Raw genomic sequence first — 12,080 nt, 5'->3', positions numbered from 1 at the left:
TTTTTTTTTTTTTTTGGCCATGCAGCATGTGGGATCTTCTCCCACCAGGGATCAAACCCCTGGCAGTGGAAGCCTGGAGACCTAACCACCAGACCTCCAGGGAACTCCCAAATATTAGTCCTTTAGTGAACCTATATTCACAAATCTTTTTTTAGCTTCCCCCCCTTCTTAGTGAGACAACTGGGAGGAACTGGGAAATACCCTTTCCCAAGGCTGGATGAGGCTCTGGTAAAGACTTTTACACTGAAGAGTAAGCCTTTGTAATGGAGAATATGTTATTTTACAAGTTTACCCCCCTGTGACCCCCAAACAAGAAGGGATCTTTCTTGGTTCTGCGCTATGAGAACCTAATGGAATTGCTGGAGGTAAGACCCACAAAACTGTGGGAGTCCTCTAAGACTGCAGCCTCCTGGAGTTTCTAATTTTCATACTAGTCCACACTCAGCCTCCAGCAAATCATCAAAATTACCAGAGTTTATGGCTCTAGCAGCTTCTGTTCCAGTAAGCAGATCTCACTTGTGCCTCTGGTTTCACCTGTTTCTCCAGGTTTCAGAGTGATTTCCCCCTGATATTTTAGTTCTTTCATGAGTCTAGAAGTTATTGATTTTCAATTTATTCAGCTTTTTTCTTGCTGTGGGGATAGTGTGGTGACGTCCAAGAACTTTAGAAGTCGGAGAGGAAACAGGAAGTTGCACGTGCATTTTTAAAGCTGGATTACCATACATTTTCACAGAGGCTTTTTAAGCAATAAATGAAAAGCAGTGTATCATGAGTGACAAGGACAGGAGGGCGCAGACTGCCAGTTGTGCACTGGCTATGGCTTTCAAAGAAATCACTGTTCCCAAGGCCTACCATTACGTAGCTGAGCATGAAAATAAAAGACCTGAAGCCCCTGAGGACTCATGTCTGTTCTCTTCCTTCCAACCAGGTCATACTGAAACATTTCAGCCACATAAGAAAGGCGTGGTCTTGGGAGTGACATGTACACACTGCTATATATATTTTTTAATGCATCTTTATTGGAGTATAATTGCTTCACAATGCTGTGTTAGTTTCTGTTGTACAACAAAGTGAGTCAGCCATAAGCATACATATATCCCCATATCCCCTTCCTCTTGAGCCTCCCTCCCAGCCTCCCTATCCCACCCCTCTAGGTGGTCAAAAACCACTGAGCTGATCTCCCTGTGCTACGTGGCTGCTTCCCACTAGCTATCTATTTTACATTTGGTAGTGTATTATGTCGCAATGCTACTCTCACTTCGCCCCAATTTCCCCCTCTCACCCCACGTCCTCAAGTCCATTCTCTATGTCTATGTCTTTATTCCTGCTCTGCCACTAGGTTCACAGTACCGTTTTTCTTTAATTCCATATACATGTATTAGCATAAGGTATTTGTCTTTCTCTTTCTTACTTCACTCTGTATGACAGACTCTAGGTCCATCCACGTCACTACAAATAACTCAACTTCGTTTCTTTTTATGGCTGAGTAATATTCCATTGTATATATGTGCCACATCTTTATCCATTCGTCTGTGGATGGACATTTAGGTTGCTTTCATGTTCTGGCTATTGTAAATAGAGCTGCAATGAACATTGTGGTACATGACTCTTTTTGAAGTATGGTTTTCTCAGTGTATATGCCCAGTAGTGGGACTGCTGGGTCATATGGTAGTTCTATTTTTAGCTTTTTAAGGAACCTCCATACTGTTCTCCATAGTGGTTGTATCAATTTACATTCCCACCAACAGTGCAGGACGGTTCCCTTTTCACCACACCCTTTCCAGCATTTATTGTTTCTAGATACACTGCTATATTTAAAATGGATAACCAACAAGGACCTACTGTACAGCACAGGGAACTCTACTCAATATTATGTAACAACCTAAATGGGAAAAGAATTTGAAAAAGAATAGATACATGTATCTGTGTAACTGAATCACCTTGCTGTACACCTGACACTATCACGACATTGTTAATCAACTATACTCCAATATAAAATAAAGTTAAAAATAACAGCAACAAAAAAAAGCCGTGGGTGATGCAGTGTGTGTGCGTGCATGTATGTGTGTGTGTTAAGTTTTTTTGAGGGGGATGCTTACAAGTAAAGAAAAGCAAAACTTAATTGGCTTGGTTTATGTAACAGGAGGTTGAGGTCTAGATTCAGGCGAGCTAATTGCAGTGATTCAGATGATGTCACCCAGGATCCACCTTCTTCCCATCTCTCTCTGCCTTTAGAGGGTCTGGGCTCTGCCCCAGACTCCACCTCCAGCTGCCCTCCCTGTTGCCCCTCCTAGGCCCCCCTTCGTGGTTTCAGCTGCTGTCATGTCAGAGTTCAGACCCTCTGAGCATGCCATGCTCTGCCTCTTGCTGTCCTACTGAACAATACTGTGTTCGTATCTTTTTCATATCTGTATATAGGGCTACCTTCCACTATGAGTGAATCACCATAATTTATTAAATTAACAACCTATTTACAGACATTTGTATTATTTTACTTTTCTCTATTACAAGCAAAGCTCTAGTATTTATCCTTGCAAATATACCTTAGCTGGTATTTTCGTGGACAGATTCTTACAGGGGTATTAATAGGTCTAGGGGTACTGATCGTACTCCTTTCAGCCTCCCAGAGATAAAGTTTTGACAAAAGCTGTTTTATCAGTCAGATTTTATTTCTCTACTTTATTCACAAACTAGTAAATGCTTGGTCTAATCAAAATGTGTTACATCGGGGCTTCCCTGGTGGCGCAGTGGTTGAGAGTCCGCCTGCCGATGCAGGGGACACGGGTTCGTGCCCCGGTCCGGGAGGATCCCACGTGCCGTGGAGCGGCTGGGCCCGTGAGCCATGGCTGCTGAGCCTGCGCGTCCGGAGCCTGTGCTCCGCAACGGGAGAGGCCACAGCGGTGAGAGGCCCGCGTACCGAAAAAAAAAAAAAAAAAAAGTGTTATGTCTATGACAATTCCACGACCTAAGGGACTTATTTTTGAAGACATCTTCCTTTGGTCTTATTCTCTTTTAAATTTGAATTCTCTTTTTAAACCACAGGGTTATAGCTTTTTCCCCCTCCTCTAAAATTCTACTATTCTTAGGTTCAGGGCATATCTGACTGGACCCAGCGTTTCCTCTAAGACAGTGTGGTCATTTTCCACTCCATCCCTCCCACGTGGTCAGGACTAAGCTTTGTGTAGCAGTTACTCTGATCTAACGTTTAAATTTGAGCAGTTTGGGACTTTGCTGCTGGTTCAGTGGTTAGGACTTGGCGCTTTCACTGCTGGAGTCTGGGTTGGATCCCTGGTCAGAGCACGAAGCTCCTGCAGGCTGTTCAGCCTGAGCAAATTAAACAAACAAACATCAAATAAATAAATAATTTTAACAGTTTAATTTCCAACCAAGAAAGTTGAGGACATATCTGATGCTCCACTTTCAACAGAATGAGACTTTTTGTCAATGAACAGACAATGCAATCCTCTGTGTTTCTTGTGCTGGTTTTGCATCTCATTTGGGGAACACATGACTCATTTTCTCCATGTGGTCTGGTGGTCTCCCTACAACACACCTCCTGCACCCGCTTCCTCATTTCTGCTTTCCCAAATGCTTTCCACCATTTCCCTACTAGAATGTGTATTTCCCCAACAGGTGTATACGTTTTGGATAGAAAGTACCAGGTCATCTCTCTTTTAATATGTTTTTTTTTTTAGAACAAAGTGTACTCCCTTATTTTCTTATTCATATGATGAATATGATATAGCTCATTCTCAGTGACTTTATAAGACCATTTTCCATATTCATGTATTCAAAGTTCACTTTGCTTAGTACCCAGGGTCTGGAAGTGGCATATCGCGTGTTACGTTTAAACCCTGTTGTCTTGTCCCAAGAATTACCGGAACAAGGGTTTCTGCTGTTTTCTCCTTTATTACTAACATCTGAAGTAGCCTGGACTGAAATCTTCTTCTTTCCTGCTGTATTTTCAATCTGTCACACAAGGACTGAAAACCATTGGTTCTAGCCTCTGGGCTTCTACTAGAAAGCATATCCGAAGTTGAGTAGAAATGCAGTGTGCTCTACATGTGGAGTAGTTGACTGCAAACCATCAGGTCATTCCGCAGGATTTTCTTTTTCTGCTAGCCATTCCTCCTCCATGATCAAAATGGTTTCCATATTTTCACAGAGCGAAAGGAAATGTTTAGTTTTGAGGCAGAAGCTTCATTACTTAATCTTTGTACATATATCCGGGCATCTGTGCACATATTTTGAGATGTAATTATTAAACGATGATCCTATTAAAATGAAATGTGAAACCTAGTGAAGGGAGCTGCTATCAGGAATTTAGTGAGCACTAAACCCCCGGTTCCCACAGTATGAGCCCCAGGGAACCCCAAGACCTTTCAGGGGTTCACGAGATCCAAACTATTTCATAAAAGAACTAAGATGCCGTTTTCCTTTTCTGTGGTGCCGACATTTGCACTGTGCTCACATCACAAAGATTGAATTCAGAAGCAAGTATGAGATTCTGTCACAGAGAGTTTGAAAAGATGTGGACCGATGCTACTCCTCTCACTAATTTTTTATTTCAGAAAATAGTTTTTTTTTAATGAAATACATTGAGGGACTTCCCTGGTGGTCCAGTGGTGAAGAGTCCGCCTTCCAATGCAGGGGATGTGGGTTCCATCCCTGGTCGGGGAACTAAGATCCCACGTGCTGCGGGACAATTAAGCTCGAGTGCCGTAACTACTGAGCCTGCACTCTAGAGCCCACGTGCCACAACTAGAGAGAAGCCTGCAATGAAGAGCCCGTGTGCCACAACTGGGACCTGTCGCAGCCAAATAAATAAAAATAAAAACTTTACAATATAAAATAAAAAATAAAATAAAAGACATTGACATGTAATGGGTTGAATAAGTATATATTCAAAACTTTTTTCAATTTAATTTGTAATACAGTAAATATCAATAGATATAATTCACCTAAACAAGAGCTCTTCGGGGTCCTTAATTTTTAAGAGTGTAAAGGGCTCCTCAGCCCAAGATCTCTGAAAGCTGCTGCACTAAAATGATTATTCAAATTCAGTCTGGATCTTACATCTTCTTTTGAATTTTTTTAACCTCACAAAGGTGGGGAAATTCTATCTACTATTTCCATCCTCACCTATATCATAGGCTTTTATTATAACAACTCTTATTCATATATGTCTATAAATATAAATAAAAAGGAAAAAGGAAAAGGGAATTGGAAGCCCCATCCCATAGAACCCAGAAAATACATACCCGTGAGTAAAAAATCTGTCCCTGAGTAATACAAATTTCTTCTGGTATGAGCTGAAGTGTATATAATTGTGTGTCAAAGTAATTAAAATGTTACTTTAAAAAAAAAAAAAGAGGATAATGTCATCCTAGTCTATTCCCAACTCCCATTTCTGTAAAGTCACAATCTCATAGCCTTTTTTTAAACAGCCTTCCTGAAATATAATCCATATATCATATAGTGTATAATTAGATGGCTTTTAGCATATTTAAGAATTGTGCATCCATCACACAATCAATTTCTGAACATTTCCATTACCCCAGAAGGAAATCCTGTACCCATTAGCCATCGCCCCTCAACTCTCCCACACCCTCCAGCCCTTGGCAACCGCTAACCTACTTCCTGTCTCTACATTCACCTATTCTGGACATTTCTTATAAACGGAATCATGCAGTATGTCATCCTTTGTGACCGGCTTCTTTCACTTAACATCATGTTTTCAAGGTTCATACAGATGTAACATGAACCAGTATTTTATTTCGTTTTATTGCCAACTAATATTCTATTGTATGACTATACCACATGTTAGGTATTCATTCATCAGCTGGTGGGTATTTGGGTGGTTTCCACTTTATGGCTCTTATGAAAAATGCTGCTATGAACAGGAGTGGACAAGTGTTTGTGTGAGTATGGGTTTTCATTTCTCTTGGGTATAAACCTAGGAGTGGAAGTGCTGGGCCAGATGGTAACTCTATGTTTGAAATTTTGACAAACGGCCAGACTTTTCCACAGGGGCTGAGCCATTTTACATTCTAACTAACAACACACAAAGGTTCCAACTTCTCCAGACCCTCACCAACGCTTGTTATTTTCCTTTTTAAAAATTCTAGCCATTCTGGTGGGTGTGAAGAGGCATCTCATTGTGGCTTTGGTTTGTCGTGGTCTTTTCATTAGGAAATGAAGATTGGCAATTGGCAAATTCTAGCATCTCAGGTTTTAGATGCCCAAATTCCTAAAACTCTTATTCTAATGGGGATGCTAACCTCAACGGTTTCACCTCCTAAGTAATTAAATTGTTTAGTGCAATTTTATTTCTGTCGGTCATTTTGATAACCCTATTATCTGGCAGCATGATCCAGAGAATTCAGAAGCCCCACACGTAGTCACAAGCTCGCTGACATGGTTCTCTGTTCTCCCGGACGTAGAATCTATTAGGCAGCGCTGTGTGAAGTCAAGAGCACTGGCTTTGGGTCAGACCCAAGGTCAAAATAATCTCTTAACTCTTCCCAGCCATGTGAACTTCATTGTGTAATTTATTTCCTCTCTCCAGTCTCAGTTTCTTCATCTATAAAATGGGACATCACCACCTATCTAAGATCAGTATGCTGTAACAGTCAGAGTCATGAGCTCTGGAACCGATCTGCCTGGATTTGTAATCCAGCTCTGCAACTTCTCAGCTCTGTGACCTTGGGCAAGTTGCTTAACCTCTCTGATCCTTTGTTCATTCATCTGACACCTACTCACAGAAGTGAGATAAAGACCAAATGATGAAACTCTGTAAAGTGGATGGCATATAGTAAAGCACTCAACAAATGCTAGTTAGTGCTGTTATCTAATAGTAGTATTATTATGAAATTAAATAAGGCAAAAATGGGAAAGTTGGATGATGCCAAGTGTTGGGGATACGAGGAAAGAGTAACTTTTGTTGACCAACCTGGTAGAACTTAGTCAAGTTAAACATGTGTTTACTTTATGACCCAGCCATCCCATTCCAGTGTATATATTGCAGAATAATTCTCAGAAAAGATCCACGAAGGAACATATGTATGAGAATGTTCATTAAAGTGCCATGTGTGGGGGAAAGAGTTGGAGACACTTGTTACGGAGGACACAAATAAAATGGGGTGGATACACGGTAGTTCACTATTCAGCAATTAGAGAGCTACATATGCAACTAAGAACAGAGACAGACCTTAAAATGTGGTGTTGCACAAAAAAAAGGGAAAACCAAATGTATTAGCTGGGGATTTAACCAGGAAAGCAGAAAACATTTTAAGCATTTTAAAACAGAGAGGGAATTTAATATGGGGAACTGGTTACACAGGTGATGAAATATTTGAGAAACCACCAAGGGACAGGTGAGGCAGCCTAGGTGTTCACAACAGCAGGAAGTCATCACCACCATCCAAGGTTGGAGGGACAAGGGGATGAAATGATGTGACCTGAGTCCAGGGGCTGAGGTCATTGGGCAGAAGCTGGACCCGTGGCAGGGGGAGCTGGAGCTATGGGGAAACACAGCTGCTGCAGGAGATCCTAAGAAAGACAGGAGCGTGCACCCTATTCTCCCTTCGCCCATCCTCCGAGCTCCTGCCGTGCGCCCCACCAGCTAACCTCGGCCAGAGGCTGAGCAGGGAACCTGGCAATGCTGCTTGCAGACGTCAGTCCACCCCTACCTCCCCACGTCACACCACCCTGCACTGCCCTGTGATACCAAGCAGAGCACGGAAAGAACAAGAAATGGATTTGAGAGTCAAAGACACCAGCCAGGCACGTGCCGCGGAGCGGCTGGGCCCGTGAGCCATGGCCGCTGAGCCTGCGTGTCCGGAGCCTGTGCTCCTCAATGGGAGAGGCCACAGCAGTGAGAGGCCCACATACGGAAAAAAAAAAAAAAAAGACACCAGCCAGCAGGTAGTTATTTATGTAAATTACAAATACATACACATTCAAAAAAAACTTCTTATTTCACAAAGAACCTACAAAATGAGGGACACATAGAAAACACACAAGAATAATTGTCCATGCAGGGATGAACCAGGGAGTACGAAATGGGGCTAAAAGGGAATAAACAAATATATGAAACAAGAGCAGGGCTTTGCAGGAGCAGATACCTGCTCACAAACTGAAGAGTACCATTAACTAACACCAAGGAACATAAAAAAGAGGTTGAGCTGAAAATGACTATAGGGTAAGGGAATGTGATACCAGCTGTTGTTTAATTCCAATAGAAAAAGAGAATGAACATTTAGGTTATGAATTATTAGCACCTTAGCAGATATGTCAATTCTCACCTTCTTGCTTCTTAACAAAGAATCACAGAATCTAGAGTTGTAAAAGGACTTAGATCCTTTGCATCTTCTGGAAGGAACTTAATGTGTTAGGAAGACCACAGGGTTTACAGTCAGGGAGACTTGGGTTCTTACTGGCTGGAGGACTGTGTGCTTGCTAAACCTCTTGGCACCTCAAAATCCTCACCTATAAAATCAGGGTGTAATAAATACCTTGCAGAGAAGGGTTGGAAATGATACACATACAACAGTAAGCAGAGTGTCTGGGACACAGTTGACTTTCAATAAATGGGAGCTATCATCTAGTCCAAATCCTTCACTTCACAGAGAAGGAATGGACACTACCATCTCATGGAAGTTGGAGGCGTATCCAGGATCCTATAGGAAGAGCAGAGTTGATTACGGATTTTATTTTATTTATTTATTTTTGGCTGTGCCACTCAGCTTGTGGGACCTTAGTTCCCCCATCAGGGATGGAGCCCAGGCCACGGCAGTGAGAACATGGATTCCTAACCACTGGACCGCCGGGGAATTCCCTAAATAGATTTTCAATATTGATACTTAAAATCCATCATCGGGAATTCCCCGGCGGTCCAGTGGTTAGGACTTGGTGCTGTCACTGCCATGGTACGGGTTCAATCCCTGGTCAGGGAACTAGATCCCACAAGCTGAGTGGCACGGCCAAAAAAAAAATCTTTTAAAATGGATTTCATGGGTATATACCTAGGACTGGAATTGAAGGTATGACTTTAGGATAAATTCCTAGAAGTAAGATTGCTGTGTCAAAAAGTTAATAAATGTATAGTTTTGTTAGATATTGCCAAATTCCACCCCCCAAAAGACTGTACATGTTTGCATTTCTACCAGAAATTTATGAGTGCCTTGAACACTTTTTTTTCATTTATTTTTTTTCATTTATTTTATTATTTTTGGCTGTGTTGGATCTTTGTTGCTACACGTGGGCTTTCTCTAGTTGCAGCGAGCAGGGGCTACTCTTCGATGCGGTGCACAGGCTTCTCACTGTGGTGGCTTCTCTTGTTGCAGAGCACAGGCTCTAGGTGTGTGGGCTCAGTAGTTGCGGCACGCGGGCTCAGTAGTTGTGGCTCATGGGCTCTAGAGCGCAGGCTCAGTAGCTGTGGTGCACAGGCTTAGTTGCTCCGCGGCATGTGGGATCTTCCTGGCCCAGGGCTCGAACCCGTGTCCCCTGCATTGGCAGGCAGATTCTTAGCCACTGCGCCACCAGGGAAGCCCCAAACACTTTTTTAAAAGAGAAAACATCCTGATTTATACAGTGAGCAACTTCAGTATTACCTATAAGAAATATTTCATATGTACATGATATTCCCTAGGTTTTTCAAAGAATAGATGGGTGAAAAAAATCTATCTTTTTTTAATTGAAGTATAGTTGATTTACAATGTTGTGTTGCTTTCTGCTGTACAGCAAAGTTATACATATATACATACTTTTTTATATTCTTTTCCATTATGGTTTATCGCAGGACATTGAATTTAGTTTCCTGTGCTATACAGTAGGCTCTTGTCCACCCAGAAAAATATATATCTTTGCATGAAGCTTTTTCATTCCACAAAACAGCTTGTCATCTTGATATTAACAGCCAATGATACTAGTTCCATATTCTTGCCTCTTAGAACTTGAAGTGGGGATTCATATTGCCAGGTCTAAATTTGTATTTCTCAAATCCTAGAAGTTAGATTCAAAACTTTATCGCGAAAGTTTAACAAGGCATGAAACATCTTTAGGTCAGAATGAAAGACATATACATCGATATTGGCTGCACTTTCCCACCATTTTGAAATAGTCTTCCTGCCATTCTCAATGACAATTATATTCCCGCTTCTCGGAGCTGCTGCTTTGCTCACTCAAAACCGTTAATTTATCCTGTTACAGATTGTTTAGTGTGGGTTGTCAAGACCTATAAAGAGCTTGGGAGTTTACCCTTCCTGCAAGCTAACAAGTCAGCCTACCACAGTTTCATGGATGCTGACAGACCACACAAAAGTCCAAGTCCGAGACGGAAGGTTTTATGACTCACAGTAACAGCAGCAGGCAGAATACCAGCATTTTCTTGCACTGCTTCCCAGAGCCCTAGTAGCCACAGGGCAATGGGAGAAGGGTGAGGTCACACCCGCACATGGAATGGGCTGCATTACAGGAGAGGAAACTTCAGCTTAGGGAGCCCAAATCTTTTAGAATGGGCGTAAACTTGACTTTGCTCTGGTCACTCTACAAATGACTTTGACATCCTGTAGAATTAAAAAAATAAACAGACTTCACTTGTCTAAGATGGGAAATCCAGGACCCCAGTACAAAAGGGGTAATAGCTCAAGTCATCACCATCATCAATACCATCCGAACTGGATTAAGATTTATGGACTTGGTTGGGGGAGCAAATAATATAATTTGGCATATTAAAAATATTTGTCTAGGGAAGTTCCTGGCGGTCCAGTGGTTAGGGCTCGGCACTTCCACGGCAGGGGTTCAATCCTTGGTCAGGGAACTAAGATCTCCCAAGCCACGTGGTACGACCAAAAAAAAAAGACTGTATTCAAAAAAAATTTCGGTCTGTTTTTAGAGATTCATAATCCTGCGTGTATGGGTGGGAGTGGATGGGGAGAAGGCAGATTTTGGTTGTCAGGGAACAAAGATCCCACAAGCCTCGTGGCACGGCCAAAAAACAAGAGTTTTTCCATATCATATTTCTGCGGCAATTTAGTGCCTAGAGAAGTTTTTGCACTCTTTATCATGTGCCACTCTGAACTACTGCCATACAGGTTCATCTCTTAATCTGGCCCTAATCACTACCATCACGGTGAACAGGAGCTATCTACTGAGTATTTATTATATCTTTGGTGCTCTGTTAAGCGCTGATCTAAGAAAGGTAGGGCGGTAGGAAGGGAATCGATATTTTGTGTCAGGTGCTGTGCTAGTACACAGTCTCCCTTAGTCATCACAGCTCTAACTAACTAAGGCCCAGAGGGGCAAGTAACTTAAATGATGGTAATAAGTGACAGAACCGGGTTCAAAATTTTGACATCAAAATCCATGGTGAGGTCAGAAAATTCACCTTGGAATTCAAGAACATTGTAACTCAGGGAAGAGCTCTGTGCAATGAAAGAATAGTACTAATGTATGTTGAATATTAAATGTGATTATAGACAATTACAGGACAATTTCCCTAGTTAGAACAATTACTGCCATAGTCTAGGGTAGTAGTTAGGTCTATCACCCACTGCTCCGTGTACTCAAGTGGACCAAGAACGGTTTTCTGAGGAAGGTTTAGCAGAGTGCGTAGGTGGGTAACATTTGTTTAGGGATTTGACTTGGGTGCTCACTTTAATTTTCACCAGAGGAATTTAAACTCAAATCTTACATTTCTACTACCTTGCTTTTTACTTCAGAGAAAAAGCATAAGTCCTCAGACTAGAACTTCCTCAACCTCTTTGAGCTCCCCATCCCAAACTATCTGGCATCTGCACCCCTTTTTTAAAAATTGAAGTATCGTTGATTTACAATGTTGTGTTAATTTCTGCCATATAGCAAAGCGATCAGTTATACACATATAGACATTCTTTTTTGTATTCTTTTCCCTTATGGTTTATCACAGGATATTGAATATGGCTCCCTGTGATATACAGTAGGACCTTGTTGTCCATCCATTCTATATATAACAGTTTGCATCTACTAACCCCAAACTCCCAATCCATCCCTCCCCCACCGCCCTCCCTCCTGGCAACCACAAGTCTGTTCTCTATATC

This window comes from Neophocaena asiaeorientalis, unplaced genomic scaffold (assembly GCF_003031525.2).
Source record: "Neophocaena asiaeorientalis asiaeorientalis breed wild unplaced genomic scaffold, Neophocaena_asiaeorientalis_V1.1 scaffold145, whole genome shotgun sequence".
Classification (NCBI taxonomy): domain Eukaryota; kingdom Metazoa; phylum Chordata; class Mammalia; order Artiodactyla; family Phocoenidae; genus Neophocaena; species Neophocaena asiaeorientalis.
The sequence above is the reverse complement of the archived record's forward strand: the minus strand, read 5'-3'. Positions refer to the sequence as shown.